At 41.8% G+C, this 25374-nt stretch overlaps 1 long non-coding RNA gene across 1 annotated transcript in view; it reads right to left on the reverse strand.

Moving 5' to 3' along the window:
- Window positions 1–371: 371 nt before the first annotated feature.
- The window catches only part of LOC124008079, a 40675-nt gene continuing 15672 nt past the window's right edge, over window positions 372–25374 (reverse strand). Inside the window, exons 2-3 of the long non-coding RNA XR_006834049.1 lie at window positions 1729–1846; window positions 372–726 (exon numbers count right to left, since the gene is read on the reverse strand). This is a non-coding gene — a long non-coding RNA (uncharacterized LOC124008079). The remainder of the gene's footprint in view (window positions 727–1728; window positions 1847–25374) is intronic.

The following is a 25374-nucleotide window of genomic DNA, read 5'->3' on the forward strand; positions in this document are numbered from 1 at the left end:
TTTCAACGTTTTAAATATTGTGATGGTGAAGAGCAACATTAACTTTACAGTTACAACAACTGGTAGGCTAATCACACAATTGCACAAAATGGTAAGAGAACTGGCAAAGAAAGTTACCCCTCTACGTACACATTTCTTTACTGGAATCTATAAATGAATATACTGGCAGAACCATAAAAGTTCCTTGCACAGTCGTAGATCTAATTAAATTAGAGGATTCTAAATTAATATCTAAGGGGCTTTTATACAATTATAATGCAGGGTTAGTAAAAAAAAACTGTTTTCAAATGTATATGTTTATTAAGTAGTCTTGCTTGTCTCAGAGCAACGAGAAACGGTGCTGAAATAGTTGCACATAGGATTCAGGTTGCGACAGGGGATGGGGAAACTCTTAAAAGGTCATTGATCGCCATTGTTGGAGACAATCTTGGGTTCCACTGTATTGGTGGGTTTACAGAACTTTAACTGTAGTAAGTATTTCTGTCGATACTGCATAGTTGACCGACCTTTCAAAGAGCACCTCACAAGCTTGGCCCAAAGAGAACACTATCAAGATAGTGTTGAGGAGCTGTCCTCTACTGACCAAGACATAATTAAAGTGATCAAGTTTGATTCTGTGTTCAACACTTTGAACCACTTCCATGTGTGTAAAGGGCTTCCTTGTAAAGAGGGGGCGGAGGGACCTCCGGCACCTCAACTTCTTGTAGGGTAACAGCTACCACCGGCCTGAGGAGAGACACATGAAAAAAGGGGTTAATGCAATAGTAAGAGGGGAGCTGTAATCTATAACACACCTCATTTATCCTCCTCAGGACTTTAAATGACCCCACACACTGCGGCCCCAGCTTCCGGCAGGGCAGGTGGAGGGGCAGGTTTCGGGTTGAGAGCCAGACCCTGTCCCCTGGTGTGAACACAGGGGCCTCACCGCGGTGGTGATCAGCGCTCTTCTTCTGCCGTCCACCGGCCTGCTTGAGAGCATCCTGGACTGCCCTCCAGGGCTCCCTAGAGCGCTGCACCCACTCCTCCACCGCAGGAGCTCTGATGCCGCAGGAGCTCTGACTCTGATGCCACAGAGCCAGGACCGGCTGGTAGGCCAGCACGCATTGGAATGGCGACATGTTCGTGGAGGAGTGACGGAGTGAGTTCTGGGCCAACTCCGTCCATGGGACGTACCTCGCCCATTCTCCTGGCCAGTCCTGGCAATATGACCGCAGAAACCTACCCACTTCCTGGTTCACTCTCTCCACCTCCCCATTACTCTCGGGGTGATAACCAGAGGTCAGGCTGACCGAGACCCCCAGATGTTCCATATAAGCCCTCCAAACTCGGGACGTGAACTGGGGACCTCGATCAGTTACGGGTAAATAGAGCCTACGCAGTCTGTAGCGCCGTAGGGAGACCAGGCAATCGGAGGAGAGGGCAGGAATTAGAGAACCGATCCACAATGACCAGAATGGTAGTGTTCCCCTGAGATGGGGGAAGATCAGTAAGAAAGTCCATTGACAGATGAGACCAGGGCCACTGGTGTAGTTTCCCTCTAGGCGGGTGCCTATGAGTCTTAATCTGGGAGCACACCAAACAGGAGGAGACATATAGCCTCACGTTCTTGGCTAAGGTGGGCCACCATTATTTCCCCCTAAGACTGTCCTCGCAATCCCCGGATGACCTGAAGAAGGTAGTGTGTGAGCCCACCGAATTATTTGGTCACGGACACCAAGCGGCACGTACCTGAGACCGGTAGGACACTGTGAAGGCGACTGTTCCAACCATAACGCCCGCTCGATGTCCGCATCCACCTCACATATCACCAGAGCCATCACCGGAGCCATCACCGGAGCTGTATTACCTGTATTAATGGCAACTGTTTGAACTTGTAATCAGTGTAAAAGTCAACTGTCCACAACCTCAAACAGTCACACTCCAAACTCCACTATGGCCAAGACCAAAGACCCAGCCACGTTTCATCTTCAATACTTTAAAAGTGTACACTTTTCTAAAAGTGTACACACACACACACAAAGTTAAAAAGGTTCTATAAACAGTTAATTTGTTTGTCCTCAAAATAAATGGTTTCTGCTATGAGGGAGCAAGGCATATGTAATACAATGACACAAATAGATGAAAGTAAAAAAATGTTTCTGTAAATTGTATATTTGTTCTCTTGTGCTGGGATGGAGTGCAGAACATAGTCTTACAGACAGTTTTATCTTAGTTTTTTTGTAAAGAAAAAGGAAGAATGGATAGGCTGAATTGTTCTGATCTGTAAATAGTTTGTTTGTCGGTGTATTTTCTAACGATCTGTCCCTCGACAAACATGTGTATCTGGCGAAAAGATTAAGAAAGATTATTGGTTAATTTTGATTGCACAATGTTGTGGCATAAGTGTCAGGAGAAGAAAAGTTTTATTCTTCTCGGAAGTGAAACAATATATGGGGCAATCAAATACCTTTCTGCGTCTGAAAATAATGCAGGCATCAGTAGCCAGCCATGCAGGGCTCTATGCTGACCTTCCTTACAAGGAGTACATGTGCGCCTACGTTGAAAAATGTAAGCACACACAAATTTAGGAACACAATGACAAATGAAGTGTTAAATCTAAGAATCCATTACATTTTTCTAGGCACACTGGTGCACCTAAATAAAAATGTGTTTAGCAAAATGGTCACACTGTAGTGCCCTGCCATGCATTATTATTTAGTCTATTTCATTGAAAATTGAATAGGACTAAGTAAATCATATGCATTTTCAGCTGTTGTTATTGTTTCTTACCTTTGAACAATGTGTGAATGAGTAGGAACATACCATCCCGATATTTACCCTCAAATAAAAGGCAACATCTAGTTTCACATCATATTCATCATCTGATGTCAAAACCAAGATGCTGGAGTATAGAGCCAAAGCTCTACTCTTCACTGTTCAAATACATAAAGTGATCCCTGTAAGCTGCAACGGTGCGCAGCTCCCACACAGAATAAATATCAGACCACGAAGAGAAGCGTGAGATTAAACTTCACTCAACTTTCTAGAGTTTCAGTTAACACTATCAATGTTTTCCTTTACTCTGGCAATTGTGATTGAATCATCGCAAAATTAGCCACTTTCAATGCAACACACTGAAACAAACGAGCTACGCAAGAGATTTTGTTTTCGGCAGAACACATTAGAGTGCGATTCTATTGCATTGACACTCAGGACTCAGCCCATACTCTACACCAGTGCGGCATAACCAAAGAGCTGCAGTAGATTATATACAAATAGACCATTGCCATATATGAATCTGTGCCATTTTACTTTTAACTGAACTGTTCTCATGAGTAGATGGGCTCGTTTAGAGATCAAAGCGAGAGCTGCATGTAGTGTGCACATATTTTGCTGGTTAGTGAAATATTTGCCCAGTTATAGATAATTTGTAGTCCACAATGTGGGAGTGATTGCTTCCTACAAGATCACAAAACATGGGCATTTATTTGAAAAGCCAGTGCTTTTTTTGTCTTCAAGGGGCAGTGTTGTATTTTGACACAGGCTTGAGTAAGCTAAGTAGCCAATAAGCAAAGGGTAGCATCATTTGTCTGATTCTCTGTAATAATGATATGGGAATCATTGTATTTTGTTAAGTGGTTGGGTGCATCAACATTTTCAGTCACCACCTTGTCTGAAGGACAGGTGGATAAACAGGTTAATATCAAGCACTGCATGTTTTTTTTCCAAAAGTATCATGGAATATACAGTCGTGGCCAAAAGTTTTGAGAATGACACAAATATAAATTTTCGCAAAGTTAGCTGCTTCAGTGTCTTTAGATATTCTTGTCAGATGTTACTATGGAATACTGAATGATAATTGCAAGCATTTCATAAGTATTAAAGGCTTTTATGGACAATTACATGAAGTTGATGCAAAGAGTCAATATTTGCAGTGTTGACCCTTGTTTTCAAGACCTCTGCAATCCGTACTTGCATGCTGTCAATTAATTTCTGGGCCACATCCTGACTGATGGCAGCCCATAATTGCATAATCAATGCTTGGAGTCTGTCAGAATTTGTGTTTTTGTTTTTGTCCACGCGCCTCTTGAGGATTGATCACAAGTTCTCAATGGGATTAAGGTCTGGGGAGTTTCCTGGCCATGGACCCAAAATATCGATGTTTTGTTCCGCCGAGCCACTTAGTTATCACTTTTGCCTTATTGCAAGGTGCTCCATCATGCTGGAAAAGGCATTTTCTGTCACTGAACTGTTCCTCGATGGTTGGGAGAAGTTGCTCTCGGAGGATGTGTTGGCACCATTCTTTATTCATGGCCGTATTCTTAGGCAAAATTGTGAGTGATCCCACTCCCTTGGCTGAGAGGCAACCCCACACATGAATGGTCTCAGGATGCTTTACTGTTGGCATGACACAGGACTGATGGTAATGCTCACCTTGTCTTCTCCGGACAAGCTTTTTTCCGGATGCCCCAAACAATCGGAAAAGGGGATTCATCAGAGAAAATGACTTTACCCCAGTCCAATCCCTGTACATTTTGCAGAATATCAGTCTGTTCCTGATGTTTTTCCTGGAGAGGAGTGGCTTCTTTGCTGCCCTTCTTGACACCAGGCCATCCTCCAAAAGTCTTCGCCTCACTGTGCGTGCAGCTGCACTCACACCTGCCTGCTGCCATTCCTGAGAAATCGAGGAGTTAGATCCAGTTTGATGGCTACATCAGAGGTAATGAAAATCTAACAGCCACTGCTGCCATTCTTTTGTTGTTGACCCACTTCAAAGAGAAGGACGGATCTCTCTTCCCTTTGGCATATGCAAGGAATAGTGTTTTTATACTTGTAAAGTTTATGTATCATTAATGGTGTTTATACTGTACTATTTATTACACATGATTTGAATCTTTTTTTTAAATGTATTTTTTGTAATGTTAGGTCACTGCAACTCGAGTTGATGTCAGGGACTAATTCCTTTGCCAGACACACCAAGGCTGATTATTCTTGGTAATACAATTATTTGATTTAAGGTGGAACAGAAATATATAGTTTTGTGGTACCTATTTATAGATATGTAGTATGTATGCACTAATACTATTACTTTGTGTATTTCAGGAAATAGTCTATTGGGTTCCTCAAAATGGATGGTGTCAATTGAGGGGAGAGAGGTCTGTGTTTTGAACAGTGAGTCCAACTTTGCTGCTGCACTCTCTGTGCTCTTCAGCACTTTCTATGTTTTTAACGTAGAATACCAGGAGTCGGCCTCTACAAACTTGGAGCTGATATGGTGTAAGCATTGCACATTCATTGATCCAACAGTTAAATGTAGCATCTGTTAGTTACATTGTAATGATATTTGTTATTGTTATTTTTTCAATGCTTCAACTGATTTCATATATTCTATGTTGGGTTGTGCAAGTTCCAGTTTTGAATAAACCCTGAAGGAACCAAATGCACAGCGAAAGGAGTGTGCAGCAAGACCGGAAAGGTCATTCAGAGGAAGCCATTGACAATTAACCCACATGTTACACGCTTCCTCGCAGACCTAAAGTGGAAAAACTCCAACATGTAAGTACACAAACACACACACCTGATGAACACAAACTTTGTTTGTCAATTGTCATCTGCCTTTTTACCCAGTGAGTAATAGCAATCTCTCTCTTTCTATTCTTTCCATTCCATGTTTGTCCTAGTTGACGTATCAAATCTAAGGAGGATCAGATCAGGTGATAATCTGCACGCCACCAAGATGTATTCGAGACTTGTTTGCATCTCTCATTCTCTCAGAAATCCTGCTTGGTTGGGTCAGCAGATGCTCTGCTAGCGCCATCCCGGAGCCTATGTTGGCTTGTGGTAGCATGCCTCTCTGGCTCCAGTCAAGCACTGCTCACTCCTCTCTATCCATCCCTCTCTCTCAGCCCCTCACTCTCTCTCATTTCTCTCTCGAAGACAGGCAGGCAAGCAGTTCCTGTTAACATTTCTCCCTGCTCGACAGTTGTTTTCCTATATTCAGATGTTTTTTCTTTCTTACATAGTTGAGTATTTTCAAGAATGAATGATGTCTTGGTTTGTGTCTGGTGAAGTACATTATCGGCCAGTATTTGTCAATGTTCTTTGTGGTTAAAGTGCAATTAATGTGAAATTCATGTTAATTTATGATAAATTCATATGTATGTATATATATATATATATATGTATGTGTGTTTACAGCAGGGATACTGTCATATGTTTTACAGTAAGGAGAATAGTACTGAACTATTACAGCTTCACTGCTTTAAAGCAAAATTACAGTATTAAACTGGACACTGTAGTGCCAATATAATACTGTAAATTTACAGTGTGGTGCATATTTAGCTTATAGCCTGTTTTAGAAAAATGTCATCATTGAATATTGTAAGAGCTTTCAATGTCTCCTTATATGCACCCTGTATCTATCCTGCGGTTTTGATGTGGTATACAGGGAGAATGGGGTGAGAATGGCCTATGATCTGAATTCTGTTGATGTACATTTCAGGGTGTATCACAACCTGGCGTGATTGAGAGTCCTATAGCGTGCCCAAAGTAAACTGCCTGCTCCTCAGGCCCAGAAGCTAGGATATGCATATAATAAAAAATACTCTAAAGTTTCCAAAACTGTTAAAATATTGTCTGTGGGTATAACAGAACTGATTTGGAAGGCAAAAACCTGAGAAAAATCCATCCAGGAAGTGTGATTTTTTATGTTTGTAGTTTTCTATTGAATGCCCTTACAGTATCCATATTGTCTTAGGACTCAAATTGCACTTCCTATGACTTCCACTCAATGGCAATATTCTTTATAAATTGTTTCAGGCTTGTATTCTGAAAAATGAGAGATTAACCTCTCTAGGGTACGTGGTACGGTAGCGTCCCACCGGTCAACAGCCAGTGAAACTGCAGGGTGCCAAATTCAAAACAGAAATCACATAATTAAAATACCTCAAACATACATGTATTATACACCATTTTAAAGATACACTTGTTGTAAATCCAGCCAGTGTCCGATTTCAAAAAGGCTTTACGACAAAAGCAAACCGAATGATTGTAAGGTCAGAGCCATATCACAGAAAAACACAACCATTTTTCCAGTCAAAGAGAGGAGTCACAAAAAGTGGAAATGTAGATCAAATTAATCACTAACCTTTGCTCTTCATCAGATGACACTCATAGGACTTCATGTTACATAATACATGTATGTTTGGGTCGGTAAAGTAAATCAGAGTTTACATAGGCACGTTAGATTCAGTAGTTCCAAAACATCTGGTGATTTTGCAGAGAGCCACATCAATTTACAGAAATACTCATAATAAACATTGATAAATGATACAAGTGTTATTTACAGAATTAAATATATACTTCTCCTTAATGCAACCGCTGTGTCAGATTTAAAACAAACAAACCATGAATACGGCGCTCAGACGACAAATCAAGTCAAATTGATATCTGCCATGTTTGAGTCAACAGAAGTCAGAAATAGCATTATAAATGTTCACTTACCTTTGAACTTCATCAGAATGCACTCCCAGGAATCCCAGTTCCACTACAAATGTTTGTTTTGTTTGATAATGTCCATCATTTATGTCCAAAATCCTCGTTGTTAGCACGTTCAGCCCAGTAATCCAGCTTCATGACGCACGAGCAGACAAAGTCCAAAAGTTCCGTTACAGTGCGTAGAAACATGTCAAACTATGTATAGAATCAATCTTTAGGATGTTTTTAACATAAATCTTCAATAATGTTCCAACCGGAGAATTCCTTTGTCTTCAATGGAATGCAGGTCGCTCTCACGTGAACACGCGAGACTGAGCTCGTGGCTGCTGGCAGACCTCTGACTCATTCCCCTCTCATTTGCCCCCACCTCACAGTAGAAGCATCAAACAAGGTTCTAAAGACTGCTGACATCTAGTGGAAGCCTTAGGAAGTGCAACATGACCCCATAGACACTGTGTATTCTATAGGACAAGAGTCAAAACTACAAACCTCAGATTTTCCACTTCCTGGGTGGATTTTTCTCAGGTTTTTGCCTGCCATATAAGTTCTGTTATACACAACCATTTTTTACCTTTTATTTATTTTACCTTTATTTAACTAGGCAAGTTAAGAACCCTCTTAACGTCCCCTGAGACGTCTGCGTCCCACCCAGCCATCTGGAAATGCAAATGCCTTACACCAAATGCTAATAGCACTCATTAAAACTCAAACGTTCATTAAAACACACATGCCGGGTACTGAATTAAAGCTACACTCGTTGTGAATCCAGCCAATGAGTCAGATTTTTTAAATGCTTTTCGGCGAAAGCATGAGAAGCTATTATCTGATAGCATGCAACACCCCGAAATACCTGAAGGGGACTTAAACAAAATAATTAGCATAGCCGACGCTACACAAAACGCAGAAATAAAATATAAAACATTCATTACCTTTGACGAGCTTCTTTGTTGGCACTCCTATATGTCCCATAAACATCACTATTGGGTATTTTTTTTCGATTAAATCGGTCCATATATACCGAAAATATCCATCTATGAAAACTGTGTGATCCAGAAAAAAACACAGTTTCAAAACGCAATGTCATTTTTTTTTATTAAAAAAGTTGCCTATAAAATTTCACAAAACACTTCAAAATGCTTTTGTAATCCAACTTTAGGTATTAGTAAACGTTAATAATCTATCAAATTGATCACGGGGCGATGTGTATTCAATAGCTCCACGTCTTCAAACCATGGTCGGAAATATCTCTTCCAAAACATCCTGTCGTACAACGGATGGTATGGGGTCTCTCTTCTTCATTTGACCAAGAAACAACCCCCAGGCAATTGCCAAGACTGGTGACATCGTGTGGAAGCTGTAGGACTTGTAATCTCGGAGCCATGTATTTTGCTGTGCCATAGACAATACATGTAAGTGGCGCATTGATATTTTTTCCACTTTTTGGTGATTAGTTTTCCTTGGGCTTTTCGACGAAACACACGTTCTGTTATAGTCACAGCCGTGATTTAACCAGTTTTAGAAATGTCAGAGTGTTTTCTATCCACACATACTAATCATATGCATATACTCTATTCCTGGCATGAGTAGCAGGACGCTGAAATGTTGCACGATTTTTAACAGAATGTTAGAAAAAGTAAGCCCTAGGCTTAAGTGGATAAGACCACTCTGAATGATTGGACACTGCAGTGTCCCAGAGATTTTTCATGCGCACGACAGAGTGCGCCTTTCTTGTTTACCTTTTATATTGATGACGTTGTTGTCTGGTTGAAATATATATTTTTTTAAATTAGGCTAAAAACAACCTGATGATTGATTATAAACATAGTTTGACGCTTCTATGAACTTTATGGATACTATTTTGATTTTCTCTCTGCCTGTTGTGACTGCGTTTGAGCCTGTGGATTACTGAACAAAATGCGCAAACAACACGTTTTGGGGATATAAACAGGGACATTATTGAACAAAACAACCATTTATTAAGTAAATGGGAGTCTTGTGAGTGCAACCATATGAAGATCATCAAAGGTAAGTGATTAATTCTATCGCTATTTCTGACTTGTGTAACTCCTCTACTTGGCTGGTAACTGTTTAATGATTTGTCTGCTGGGCGCTGTTCTCAGATAATCATAAAGCCTTTTTGAAATCTGACACCGTAGTTGGATTAACAAGAAGTCAATCTTTAAACCGGTGTATAATACTTGTACGTTTTATGAATATTTCTGTTTTTTAATTTGGCACTCTGCAATTTCACTGGATGTTGGCCAGGTGGGACGCTAGTGAGGTTTAATGTCTTAATTTAAATTATGGATTTCCTATTATCCTCTTGTTGTCCCCTTATGCCATAGTGTGTACATCTCAATTGTCAGTAGAAACCACATTTGTTTAAGCAAGTCGGCCATATCAGCTATGTTTTTTAAAGACAGTAATTTAGGCTGAATTAACTGTTTCGTTGCCAGACAAGGCGCCGCTGATAGCCAGGTGTAGCAGTGGTAAGCTGTTGGGACTGCTTTATTTAGGCCCTAATAGTTTGTCCGTTTGTCACCGTTATAGTGGAATTAATGGATTGTTTAATGTTGTGTAATGTCTTTGCTGGCATGCATCTAACAAAATTTTGGAAGTTTGCCCCACCAAAATGTACATTCTAAAATCGCCACTGAGTAACCCTTAAGTCATGTAGAGTTGGACCTACAGTGGGAATGGGGAGCACATTTCTGGATCCAAAGTACCTGTCATTGTTTCATATAATTCACACACATCCATCCATTTAGTAATATGCCCCAGTCGGTAGTCAGTGTCTATTTGCATATTTCATTGAAGACGGATGGATACCTAATCTTAGCTCCAAGATGTGACATTTTGTCACCAATCTATTTTCCAATCAGGCAGTCTATCTACTCCATTTCTTTCTCCCTCGCTCAGACTCTTTTCAGCTCCCTCCAACTCTGTCACCCATCTCTTCTCTCTCTTTCTCTCTCTACTCCTATTTTTCTATCCAGGATATATTTGTATTAGTCGAGCAGTTGAAAAGCCAAGCATAACTCGAAGGTTAAATAAAGTCTCGTACATCATGATATTTTGCTTTATTTTAATTTTTTTTACCTTTTATTTAACTAGGCAAGTCAGTTAAGAACAAATTCTTATTTTCAATGGCGGCCTAGGAACAGTGGGTTAACTGCCGGTTCAGGGGCAGAACGACAGATTTGTACCCTAACCAATTGTACAGAGAGAATGTGGGGCTACATTCATCTGATATACTGTACTTTATTAAGAACGACTGCTGTTCACAGTCAGACTGGAGGGGACATATTCTTAGTTCGAATTAGAATCCAATGTGTACTCTCTACACATTCATCAACAACGGATCAGAGCAGCGGGATCAAAGGTACTCCTGGTAATTATGCATTAGAACAAGCTTATCCTAAAGATTAGATCTGTGCATTATGTTTCATATATCTACGGTTTGCCATAGATGAAAACACAGAGTTGGAATCTCCTGAGTGAAGACAGAAAACAATGAATTACCATGAGACTAATACAAATTGTTATATTTAATGTGCTTGTCCTCCTACACATCACTGCAGAGGCTTTCTGCCAAATTGGCTTTTACAGCCATTTCAAAATGCTAACTTCATTAATAGTAATGATTCTTCTCTCAGTCAATATTCTTCATACAGATATGATTCTAGTATAACGTTAAAATGGCACTCTTTTATATTCTGAAATCGATTAATGTAATTTCGCTACTTGCTATGATATTACATTTACATTTTACATTTAAGTCATTTAGCAGACGCTCTTATCCAGAGTGACTTACAAATTGGTGCATTCACCTTATGACATCCAGTGGAACAGTCACTTTACAATAGTGCATCTAAAACTTAAGGGGGGGGTGAGAGGGATTACTTATCCTATCCTAGGTATTCCTTAAAGAGGTGGGGTTTCAGGTGTCTCCGGAAGGTGGTGATTGACTCCGCTGTCCTGGCGTCGTGAGGGAGTTTGTTCCACCATTGGGGGGCCAGGGCAGCGAACAGTTTTGACTGGGCTGAGCGGGAGCTGTACTTCCTCAGTGGTAGGGAGGCGAGCAGGCCAGAGGTGGATGAACGCAGTGCCCTTGTTTGGGTGTAGGGCCTGATCAGAGCCTGGAGGTACTGAGGTGCCGTTCCCCTCACAGCTCCGTAGGCAAGCACCATGGTCTTGTAGCGGATGCGAGCTTCAACTGGAAGCCAGTGGAGAGAACGGAGGAGCGGTAAAACGCACTGGAGTAATTAGATAATTGACACGTTCATTACGATGTGCACTCACTTTTGCCAGTTGTTTTATGTATTGATATTTGTGAGCGAGAACGTCACTGTGAGAAAGTTATGACTTATTCATCAAAAATAACTGGTAAAATCCCTGTCATAGTCATCTAATTTCTCTCCATTTTTTCGCTTCATTCTTTCTTCTTTTCCTCTCAACATTAGATGGATCAAACCCATGTTAAACTCAAAGTGAACTCTGATAAAATTACTGAAACAACATGTGTAAGCAAGTTCTCAGGAAGTGTATTACTACTAACAGACAGGACTTTTCTTTGGTACATTTCCGACCCATACAATGGTAAACCTGTATTGCATAAATGGTAAACCAATACTGCATACATGTTTTGTTACCCTTCTCCAGATCTGTGCCTCGACACAATCCTGTCTCAGAATTCTACGGACAATTCCTTTGACCCCATGGCTTGGTTTTTGCTCTGACCTGCACTGTCATCTGTGGGACATTAGATGTACAGGTGTATTTCAGGGAGGTGACCAAGAACCTGATGGTCATTTTAACAGAGCTCTAAAGTTCCTCTGTGGAGATGGGAGAACGTTGCAGAAGGACAAACATATCTGCAGCACTCCACCAATCAGACCTTTATGGTAGAGTGGCCAGCTGGAAGCCACTCCTCAGTAAAAACCAGATGACAGCCCACTTGCAGTTTGTCAAAATGCACCTAAAGGACTCTCTTACCATGAAAAACAAGATTCTCTGGTTTTGAAGAAACCAAGATTGAACTCGTCGGCCTGAATGCCAAGCGCCATGTCAGGAGGAAACCAGGCACCAGCCACCACTCAACACCTGCCAAAACTATCCCTACAGTGAAGCATGGTTGTGGCAGCATCATGCTGTGGCAATGTTTTTCAGCGGCAAGGACTGGGAGACTAGTCGGGATCAAGGGAAAGATGAACGGAGCAAAGTATAGAGAGATACATGAAATCCTGCTCCAGTGCGCTCAGGACTTCAGACTGGGGTGATGGATCACATTCCATCAGCACAACAACCTTAATAAACAAATTAGGCACATTTGGGCAGTCTTGATACAACATTTTGAACAGTAATGTGATGGTTCATTGGATCAGTCTAAAACTTTGCAAATACACTGCTGCCATCGAGTGGCCAAATCTAAATTGTACATGGGCTGGAATAATACATTCTGTCCTTTCTCTCGCATTTCAAAGATGATGGTACAGAAGAGCGGTTTGTTTTTTCTTTGTATTATATTTACCAGATCTATTTTGTTAGTGTTTCCTTTCAAATCCTTTCAAGGTTTTGCATATCCTTGCTTCAGGTCCTGAGCTAGAGGCAGTTAGATTTGGGTATGTCATTTTAAGCAAAAATTGAAACACTTGGGGCGGATACTTAATTAAGCACAAAGTCGCACCAGTGGCTTCAGAACCTGTCTCGGAATGAACCCAATCTAACAACTTTGTAGAGACTTGAAAATAGCTGTGCAGCAACGCTCCCTACCCAACCTGATAGAGCTTGAGAGGATCTTAAAAGGATGGGGAAAAACTCCCCAAATACAGGTGTGCCAAGCTTGTAGCTTCATACCCAAGAAAACTTGAGGCTGTAAATCCTGCCAATGGTGCTTCAAAGAGGTACTGAGTAAAGAGTCTGAAAACATATGTAAATGTGATATTTCATTTATTTTATATACACATTTCCAACCATTTTTATGAACCTGTTTTAACTTTGTCATTATAGGGTATTTTGTGTAGATTGATGAGGGGTGGGGGATAAATGTAATCAATTCTATAATAAGGCTGTAACTTAACAAAATGTGGAAAAAGGGAAGGGGTCAGAATACTTTCCGAATGCACTGTATAACCCCTAAATAGCCTAGCTTAATCATTAATGACTGGGAAAGGCCTCAATTCTAGGCCGTGGAGAATCCTACATCCATCTTAATAGCTCAGAACAGGATCAGAACATTGTGTTGATTCAACAGAGACTCAATTGAATGGTTTTCTTCCTAAAAAAAAGGATAGTTTTGTTTTGCAACTGTTAACCTCTCTGCGCACGGAACCCGCTAGCGGGCTGAAATTCCACAACATACGGTGATCGCTACATAAATAGTCATATTAAACATTCATGACAATACAAGTGTCTCACATGTATCGAAAGCCTAGAATCTTGAATCTTTCATCCAACTGCATTGTCAGATTTAAAAAAGGATTTACTGCGAAAGACTACGATGTTATTATCTGAGCATAGAGCCCCATAAAAAACAACAATTTTAACCAGCACAGGCGTAACATAATCACAAAATGTCATAATATAAAAGAGAGTAGATCTAGCAGGTCATAATAATATATTCAACCTTATGTTCCCTGTACTGTACTGTGTCCCGGCTCATATGTGAAACTATTCTAACTGAACTTTGTCTTTCACAGTGACACTGACTCCGAATGGGAGTCTTATCCGGTGTCCTGTGTGAATTTAAGTATGCTCTCTCTAATTCTCTCTTTCTCTCTCTCGGAGGACCTGAGCCCTAGCACCATGTGTCAGGACTACCTGGCATGATGACTCCTTGCTGTCCCCAGTCCACCTGGCCTTGCTCCTGTTCCAGTTTCAACTGTTCTGCCTGCAGCTATGGAACACTAAACTGTTCATTTTTACTCTTGAGGTGCTGTCCTGTTGCACCCTCTACAACCACTGATCTCCACCCGGCACAGCCAGAAGAGGACTGGCCACCCCTCATAACTTGGTTCCTCTCTAGGTTTCTTCCTAGGTTTTTGCCTTTCTATGGAGTTTTTCCTAGCCACTGTGCTTCTACACCTGCATTGCTTGCTGTTTGGGGTTTTAGGCTGGGGCTATATCAATATATTTGATTTGATAGAGGACTGAGGGTCTTCCAAATATTGAAAGTGTTTAAATAGTTACCCATGTTATTTTGTAAATGTATATATCTATTTTTTTTATCAATAATTATATCTTTTCTCCCAATTTTTTTCTCCCATTTTTTTCTCAAAAAATGTTTTTTTGGGGGGGGTTTGTTAGAATACCATTTTGGTATTTTGTATATAGTTATTTTTTCAAAATGTATACCTTCACCAATTTGGCCACTTGGGTACATTTGGGCTACTTGTGTGGGACACCTGGGTGACTTCATGATACATGTCATGTAGCACACTCATTTTGGAAGTTATAATTCTGAAACTTTGCACAAGTACTGTTGCCCTCTTATATTTTTCACTGAAATTGTCCCCATCATCCTATCTGAATGTTTGTTTTATCTTGTTTGTTTTAAAGATGATGTAAGTCGCTCTGGATAAGAGCGTCTGCTAAATGACTTAAATGTAAATGATACAAAAATAAAAAACGTTTGGATTTTTCCATTGTTTTATCTAAACCAGATATATTGTGTTATAAATCCTCTTAATAAGGTTACCCCTTACTTTTTCGAACATTCTGTTAATTAACCTGTTACTCCTACCCCCTACTTTTTCGAACATTCTGTTAAAAATCGCGCAACATTTCAGCGCCCTGTTACTCAGGCCAGGAATATAGTATATGCATATGATTAGTATGTGTGGATAGAAAACACTCAGACGTTTATAAAACTGGTTAAATCACGGCTGTGACTATAACAGAACGTGCGTTTCATCGAAAAGTGCAGGAAAATCTGATCACTGAAAGTGGAAAAATATATCCATCCGCCACTTCAACCCATTGTTATGGGCGAACGACATTAAATGGGGCTGACGTTGCAGTACCTACAGCTTCCAAATGATGTCAACACTCTTGTCATTTGCCAATTCTTTGTTTCTTGGTCAAACGAACAAGAGACAGGCTTTTTCTTCAGGTCTCCGACCGGATATTTTGGTTGAGAAATACACGGACATTATTTCCAGACGGACCCCTATAGAAAACACTTCGTCTCGTGATTAATTTGATCGCTTATTAACGTTTACTAATACCTAAAGTTGCATTACAAAAGTATTTTGAAGTGTTTTGTGAAAGTTTATCATCGACTTTTTTAATTTTAAAAAATGACGTTACATTATAAGACGCTATTTTTTTCGTTTATCACACAGTCTTCATAGATCAAAATCTAGGCTATATATGGACCGATTTAATCGGAAAAAAAGACCCAATGGTGATTATGGGACATCTAGGAGTGCCAACAAAGAAGATGGTCAAAGGTAATGAATGTTTTATATTTTATTTGTGCGGTTTGTGTAGCGCCGACTATGCTAATTATTTTGTTTACGTCCCCTGCGGGTCTTTTGGGGTGTTACATGCTATCAGATAATAGCTTCTCATGCTTTCGCCGAAAAGCATTTTAAAAATCTGACTTGTTGCCTGGATTCACAACGAGTGTAGCTTTAATTCAATACCCTGCATGTGTATTTTAATGAACGTTTGAGTTTTAACTAGTACTATTAGCATTTAGCGTAGCGCATTTGCATTTCCAGATCTCTAGATGGGACGCCTGCGTGCCAGGTAGGAGCAAGAGGTTAAAAATCGCGCAACATTTCAGCGTCCTGCTACTCATGCCAGGAATATAGTATATGCATATGATTAGTATGTGTGGATAGAAAACACTCTGACGTTTCTAAAACTGGTTAAATCACGGCTGTGACTATAACATAACGTGTCTTTCATCAAAAAGCGCAAGAAAAACTGATCACCGAAAACGGGGAAAAATATCCATGCGCCACTTGCATGTATTGTCTATGGAGAAGCAAATTACATGGGGCTGAGATTGCAAGTCCTACAGCTTCCACACAATGTCGCCAGTCTTGTAAATTGCCTGGGCTTTGTTTCTTGGTCAAACGAGTAAGAGAGAGCCCATTGCTTCCAGTCTCCGACAGGATGTTTTGGAGGAGAAATTTTCCGAACATGATTTGAAGATGTGGAGCTATTCAATACACATCGCCCCGTGATCAATTTGATAGATTATTAACATTTACTAATACCTAAAGTTGGATTACAAAAGTATTTGGAAGTGTTTTGTGAAAGTTTATCGTCAACTTTTTTAATAAAAAAAATGACTTTGCTTTTTAAAACGCTGTTTTTTCCTGGATCACACACTTTTCATAGATCAATATTTAGGGTATATATGGACCGATTTAATCGAAAAAAAATACCCAATAGTGATGTTTATGGGACATCTAGGAGTGCCAACAAAGAAGCTCGTCGAAGGTAATGAATGTTTTATATTTTATTTCTGCGTTTTGTGTAGCGCCGGCTATGCTAATTATTTTGTTTACGTCCCCTTCAGGTATTTCGGGGTGTTGCATGTTATCAGATAATAGCTTCTCATGCTTTCGCCGAAAAGCATTTAAAAAATCTGACTCATTGGCTGGATTCACAACGAGTGTAGCTTTAATTCAGTACCCGGCATGTGTGTTTTAATGAACGTTTGAGTTTTAACGAGTGCTATTAGCATTTAGCGTAGCGCATTTGCATTTGCATTTCCAGATGGCTAGATGGCACGCCTGCGTGTCGGGTGTGCTTAAGAGGTTAATCACCCTGACGTCTCAGATTTTGAAATGATGCTTTACAGTGAAAACAATACAAGCGTTTGCTTAAGTTTATCGATATACTAACAAAACATTACGTACACCTAGCGGCAGGTAACTTGGTTACGAAAATCCGAAAAGCAATCAAATTAATCGTTTACCTTTGATGAGCTTCGGATGTTTTCACTCACGAGACTCCCAGTTAGACAGCAAATGTTCCTTTTGTTCCATAAAGATATTTTTTATATCCAAATACCTCCGTTAGTTTGATGCGTTATGCCTAGGAATACACCGGAAATAGCGATCACGACAACGCAGACAAATTCCAAATTATATCCATAATATCGACAGAAACATGGCAAAGTTTTTTATAATCAATCCTCAAGGTATTTTTCACTAATAGCTACTGTAAATTGGACAGTGAAGTTAGATTAACAAGCATTTAATCTTTCTGCCAATATCAGATATGTCTATGTCCTGGGAAATGTCTTGATACTTACAACCTTAGGCTAATCGCATTAGCCATGTTAGCTCAATTGTCCCGTGGAAGGGACACCTATCCCGAAAAAGTGTTAATTAAAACCTCTTAGAGCCCCCCCCTACAACAGCCAACAGCTCCCGGTCCCCCACGTCATAGCTTCTTCAAAAAGAACTCACAGGGGCGGAGGTTTTGTGGCGTACCCGAGCACTGAGACAGCATAGTTCCTATCCAAGCCTCGGAAGCGTCCACCTCCTATTATGAACGCTAAGGAGGGATCAGGATGAGCCAACACGAGAGCCGAGGTAAACAGAGCCTTCAGGTGACCAAAAGCCCTGTCCACCCCAGCTGACCACTGCAGTCGCACCGGTCCACCACTTCAGCAAAGATGTAATGGGAGCCACTACCTGACCAAAGCCCTGGATAAACCTCCGGTAGTAGTTGGCAAACCCTAAGAACTGCTGCACCTCCTTTACCGTGGTTGGAGACTGCCAATTACGCATGGCTGAAATGCAGTCATTCTCCATCTCCACCCATGACTCGGACAGAAGGTATCCTAGGGAAGGAGATGGACTGTTGGAAGAATAGAGATTTCTCAACGTTAATGTACAGGTCAAGCACCTTGCACACTAAAGACACATGCTCACGTGTAGCGGATTATATAAGAATGTAATCTATATACTTCACTACACCCTACCCGTGCAGGTCCCTGAAAATCTTGTCTACAAAGGATTGGAAGACCGATGGAGCATTCATCAACCCGTACGGCATGACGAGGTACTCATAGTGCCCAGAGGTGGTACTAAATGCTATCTTCCACTCATCCCTTTCCCAGATACGCACCAGGTTGTAAGCACTGCTGAGATCTAATTTGGTGAAGAAGCACGCCCCATGCAATGACTCGGTCACACTGGCTATGAGAGGCAAAGGGTAACTATACTTCACCGTGATCTGATTTAAACCTCTATAGTCAATGCACGGGCGTAAACCTCCATCCTTCTTCACAAAAAGGTTACTCGAGGAGACAGGTGAACTGGAAGGCCGAATGTATCCCTGCCCCAGAGATTCGGTGACATATGTTTCCATAGCCGCCGTCTCTTCCTGTGACAGAGGATACACGTAACTCCTGGGAAGTGCTGCGTCTACCAGGAGATTTATCGCACAATCCCACCGTCGATGGGGTGGTAGTTGAGTCACCTTTTAACAGAAGGTGAAAGCCAAATTGGCATATTTAGGGGGGGATGTGCATGGTGGAGACCTGGTTTGGACTCTCCACCATAGTTGCACCTATGGATACACCTATATACCTCCCTGAACACTGACGTGACCATCCCTTGAGAGCCCTCTGTTGCCACGAAATAGTGGCGTCATGATGGTCCAACCAGGGAAACCCCAACACCACAGGAAATGCAGGATAATCGATCAGGAAGAGACTAATTATCTCCTCATGACCTTCCTGTGTTATCATACATAGTGGAGCTGTGACCTCACTAATTAGACCCAACGACTATCTAAGGAATGCACAGGGAAGGGTACATCAACAGGAACAATAGGGATTTCTAATCTACAAGCAAACAAACGGTCAATTAAGTTCCCAGCTGCACCTGAATCTACTAGCGCCTTATGCTGGGAATGCGGGGGAAAACTCTGGAAATTCTATAGATATATACATGTGCGCAACAGGAAGTTCTGGGTGAGTTGGGTGCATACTCACCTGGGATGATCCACCAGTGCCTTGCCTGCCGTCTCGACTTCCTGGAGAACCTCTCCAGCACTGACCAGCAGTGTGTCCTCTGCGGCCACAAGTAGTGCAGGCAACAGCGCCCCCTCCGGTCACCCTTAGAGCAGCACCTCCGAGCTCCATAGGTGTAGAATCGGAGGTGCTGGGCAATGGAATGAAACGGACCCCAATCTGGACGTCCGCGGGTGGCCAACAGGTTATCCAGCCGGATAGATAAATCCACCAGCTGGTCGAGGGTAAGGGTGGTGTCCCTGCAGGCCATCTCCCGACGAATGTCCTCAAGTAGACTACATCGGTAATGGTCAATCAGGACCCTCTCATTCCATCCCACGCTGGCAGCCAGGGTCCTGAATCCCTGTGCGCTCCTCATCCCCTGTCTGAGATGGAACAAGCGTTCCCCCACCGCTCTCCCCTCAGGTAGATGAACGAAGACCACCCGGAAGCCGCGGGTGAAATCCTCATAGTGGACCGGGGCTGCATCTATACTTGCCCATACAGCGTTGGTCCACTCAAGGGCTTGCCCCGACTGACAGGAGATGAGGGCGGACACGCTCTTGTATCCCGAGGGAGCCGGGTGGACAGTCGCCAGGTAGAGCTCCAACTGGAGCAGGAACCCCTGGCACCCGGGCAGCCGTCCCATCATACGTGTTTGGGAGAGAGAGCAGAATCCCACTGGGTCCAGGTGACGGAGGGGTTGTCAGCGGTGTGGGTTGTGGTGTTGGTTGGAGTGAAGTTGATGGGGTTGTGGACCACCTCCATGTTTAACAGCACGTGGTCCCATGGTTGTGCCAAGATGTTGGATCATTGTCTCGTGCTAATGGATGCGTTCCTCAACTGGTACCGGAGGACTGGGTGCACCTGCTGACTCCATATTATGGTGCGTGATTTTGTAATATGTCAGTTGTGGAGAGGTGAGGCCCGGAGTCAAGTGCAGGACACAGAACTGAGTAAAATAACGTACTTTACTCTGAAAATAAATCTGCCAAAATAATCCACGTAGGGATAAACAACCCTAACACACACGACTAACACAATCCAGGAATATTCACGCACAAAACATAATGGGAACCAGAGGGTTAAATAGGGAAATAATCATAACTTAATGGGAACCAGGTGTATACACAAGTCATAACAAATGGAAAACAGGAACATGGATCGGTGGCAGCTAGAAAGCCAGTGACGACGACCACCAAACGCTGCCCGAACAAGGAGAGGCACCAACTTCGGCAGAAGTCGTGACAGCCAAGTAGTTCCCTGGGCAGAGGCAGTAGTTCTACAATGCCAGCATATGCCTTTTTGCAATAGCATAAGTTTATAACATGATTGGCACAACTATAATAATCATAATGAAATGGCCTTGGAGGTGCCATACGTGTAAGCCAACATAAATCATTATTTTACATCTACTTGCTAAATTGATCATAGTACAGCCTGGTTATAGTTGCAAATACCATGCAGTTGCACCAAGGGAATGTAAACCAAACAGATTTTTCTTTCAGGCCTCTCCACATTTATTGATGAATTAATTTCCCATCATGAAAATGTATCCACATTTCCCAATAAAAACCCTTTAATCGAAAGCAAAAAAAACAGACAAGTACAGATTTTTACTCCAACCTGGCCACCCTCATACAATCAGAAATAGCACCATCATCCCAAAGTATTAATCAAAAACAAACATAAAAAACAGCATTGGCATTAATAAAAACAAAAAGGTAAGGCTACGTTGGTTAACAATGTTGGGTTGTCAACATGTTTTTTTTAACATATAAATAAAAGTGTGACACAAAAAAAGCAGTGTAGAACACAATTGCCCAAAATGCATGGCTCCAATACCTTTCAAAAATTGTCCCGAAGTTTGACCACAAAATGGGTGTCTTTTCCTATTAAATAAATCACATTTTTTTCGCATGAATTAAACCACACAAAATCGCACGACATCTGCTGAAATGATTTTTGTACATATTTGCACGAATTGAGTGTGAGATTGTGTTGATTGAAAAGACAATCACAGCACCACTCAGGCGATCTGTCTTAATGAATAACACTTTAATGAGGATCGGCTATGGAGCTTAAACGACACCCCATTAATTGGTAGGCTGTAGCCGTGATCTATTTGTTTAAGTGACGAACTGACAAGTGAATAGGACAACATGATGATTGCTATGATCTGGACAATTATTTTATAATGCTCCCCAGCTGACAGGCTATAAAGGCCTGAGTAGGTGGGATGAATTGAAATCGGCCATATGTGAAAAAAGACTGGGAGAGATCAAATGTTATACAGGCAAAGACGTTGAAATTGTAAGCACACAGTACTTTAATTTCCGATGCTCTCACTCCCTTCTGTTTTCTTATTTTATTTACTTCATTTACTTTAAGGCATGACAACAGTAAAATGTATTTCCTGTGTGAATTGAAAAATGTGACCGATGGGCTCGATTTGGTCTTATGTAGCAAATTTTGAAATGGTGTTTTTTGAATTTGGATAAAAGTAGACTCAGAGGTAGAAAATAGTATATCATACACCACAGTGGAGGAATAATGGGAAAGTAATTCTGCTTTGAAAGTTCATACATTTGTAACCTCAATTTTGAGAAAATGGCCTTTGAATATTTTGGTACACCTACTGGAGAGCTCTTGTTTGTCTACACCCATTCAGCCTTGTTCATACCCTCTTAAGCTTTAGCCCCACCCATCTCTTTAAGGGTTGATCTGAGCATTCTGTACTAACAACAGCAGTCAAGCACCCAAGCAAACTGGCTAAAGTTGGTCAGACACAAATGAGAGAACAGCTCACTATGGCCATTTTATTCACCCTAGCAGAGCTGGTTAGGCTGTTTTTATGATATCCAGAGCATTGGTGACTGCAACTGTGCTGCTGGCAACAATTGCTCAGACAAGAGTGCTCTGAGGAGATAGCCAGAGCGAATTGACCAGCTACGTCTATCAACAGTTGTCACAGTGACATCATGAACATTAAATTAAAATGGATACTTGCATAGTGGAGTCTTTAAATGTTTTATTTATTTCACCTTTATTTAACCAGGTAGGCAAGTTGAGAACAAGTTCTCATTTACAATTGCGACCAGGCCAAGATAAAGCAAAGCAGTTTGACAGATACAACGACACAGAGTTACACATGGAGTAAAACAAACATACAGTCAATAATACAGTGTAAACAAGTCTATATACAATGTGAGCAAATTAGGTGAGAAGGAAGGTAAAGGCCATGGTGGCAAAGTAAATACAATATAGCAAGTAAAACACTGGAATGGTAGTTTTGCAATGGAAGAATGTGCAAAGTATAAATAAAAATAATGGGGTGCAAAGGAGCAAAAGAAATAAATAAATTAAATACAGTTGGGAAAGAGGTAGTTGTTTGGGCTAAATTATAGGTAGGCTATGTACAGGTGCAGTAATCTGTGAGCTGCTCTGACAGTTGGTGCTTAAAGCTAGTGAGGGAGATAAGTGTTTCCAGTTTCAGAGATTTTTGTAGTTCGTTCCAGTCATTGGCAGCAGAGAACTGGAAGGAGAGGCGGCCAAAGAAAGAATTGGTTTTGGGGGTGACTAGAGAGATATACCAACTGGAGCGTGTGCTACAGGTGGGAGATGCTATGGTGACCAGCGAGCTGAGAATAAGGGGGGACTTTACCTAGCAGGGTCTTGTAGATGACATGGAGCCAGTGGGTTTGGCGACGAGTATGAAGCGAGGGCCAGCCAACGAGAGCGTACAGGTCGCAATGGTGGGTAGTATATGGGGCTTTGGTGACAAAACGGGTTGCACTGTGATGGACTGCATCCAATTTGTTGAGTAGGGTATTGGAGGCTATTTTGTAAATGACATCGCCAAAGTCGAGGATTGGTAGGATGGTAAGTTTTACAAGGGTATGTTTGGCAGCATGAGTGAAGGATGCTTTGTTGCGAAATAGGAAGCCAATTCAAACTTAACTTTGGATTGGAGATGTTTGATATGGGTCTGGAAGGAGAGTTTACAGTCTAACCAGACACCTAAGTATTTGTAGTTGTCCACGTATTCTAAGTCAGAGCTGTCCAGAGTAGTGATGTTGGACAGGCGGGTAGGTGCAGGTAGCGATCGGTTGAAGAGCATGCATTTAGTTTTACTTGTATTTAAGAGCAATTGGAGGCCACGGAAGGAGAATTGTATGGCATTGAAGCTTGCCTGGAGGGTTGTTAACACAGTGTCCAAATAAGGGCCGGAAGTATACAGAATGGTGTCGTCTGCGTAGAGGTGGATCAGAGACTCACCAGCAGCAAGAGCGACCTCATTGATGTATACAGAGAAGAGAGTCGGTCCAAGAATTGAACCCTGTGGCACCCTCATAGAGACTGCCAGAGGTCCGGACAGCAGACCCTCCGATTTGACACACTGAACTCTATCAGAGAAGTAGTTGGTGAACCAGGCGAGGCAATCATTTGAGAAACCAAGGCTGTCGAGTCTGCCGATGAGGATGTGGTGATTGACAAAGTCGAAAGCCTTGGCCAGATCAATGAATACGGCTGCACAGTAATGTTTCTTATCGATGGAGGTTAAGATATCGTTTAGGACCTTGAGCGTGGCTGAGGTGCACCCATGACCAGCTCTGAAACCAGATTGCATAGCAGAGAAGGTATGGTGAGATTCGAAATGGTCGGTAATCTGTTTGTTGACTTGGCTTTCGAAGACCTTAGAAAGGCATGGTAGGATAGATATAGGTCTGTAGCAGTTTGGGTCAAGAGTGTCCCCCCGTTTGAAGAGGGGGATGACTGCAGCTGCTTTCCAATCTTTGGGAATCCCAGACACGAAAGAGAGGTTGAACAGGCTAGTAATAGGGGTGGCAACAATTTCGGCAGATCATTTTAGAAAGAAAGGGTCCAGATTGTCTAGCCCGGCTGATTTGTAGGGGTCCAGATTTTGCAGCTCTTTCAGAACATCAGCTGAACGGATTTGGGAGAAGGAGAAATGGGGAAGGCTTGGGCGAGTTGCTTTTGGGGGTGCAGTGCTGTTGACCGGGGTAGGAGTAGCCAGGTGGAAAAGCATGGCCAGCCGTAGAAAAATGATTATTGAAATTCTCAATTATGGTGGATTTATCAGTGGTGACAGTGTTTCCTATCTTCAGTGCAGTGGGCAGCTGGGAGGAGGTGTTCTTATTCTCCATGGACTTTACAGTGTCCCAGAACTTTTTTGAGTTAGTGTTGCAGGAAGCAAATTTCTGCTTGAAACAGCTAGCCTTGGCTTTTCCAACTGCCTGTGTATAATGGTTTCTAGCTTCCCTGAACAGCTGCATATCACGGGGGCTGTTCGATGCTAATGCAGAACGCCATAGGATGTTTTTGTGTTGGTTAAGGGCATTCAGGTCTGGGGAGAACCAAGGGCTATATCTGTTCCTGGTTCTACATTTCTTGAATGGGGCATGTTTATTTAAGATGGTTAGGAAGGCATTTTTTTAAATATCCAGGCATCCTCTACTGTCGGGATGAGATCAATATCCTTCCAGGATACCCCGGCCAGGTCGATTAGAAAGGCCTGCTCTCTGAAGTGTTTCATGGAGCGTTTTACAGTGATGAGTGGAGGTCATTTGACCGCTGACCCATTACGGATGCAGGCAATGAGGCAGTGATCGCTGAGATCTTGGTTGAAGACAGCAGAGGTGTATTTAGAGGGGAAGTTGGTTAGGATGATATCTATGAGGGTGCCGGTGTTTAAGGCTTTGGGGGGGTACCTGTTAGGTTCATTGATAATTTGTGTGAGATTGAGGGCATCAAGTTTTCAAGCTGGGGGCAGAGTGTGGTCTATAGCAGGCGGCAACGGTGAGAGACATGTTTTTAGAGAGGTGGATTTTTAAAAGTAGAAGTTCAAATTGTTTTGGTGTCGCATGGAAAGCAAAAATATTCCTAAAAATATT

This window comes from Oncorhynchus gorbuscha, linkage group LG21, assembly GCF_021184085.1.
Source record: "Oncorhynchus gorbuscha isolate QuinsamMale2020 ecotype Even-year linkage group LG21, OgorEven_v1.0, whole genome shotgun sequence".
NCBI classification, from domain to species: Eukaryota; Metazoa; Chordata; class Actinopteri; order Salmoniformes; family Salmonidae; genus Oncorhynchus; species Oncorhynchus gorbuscha.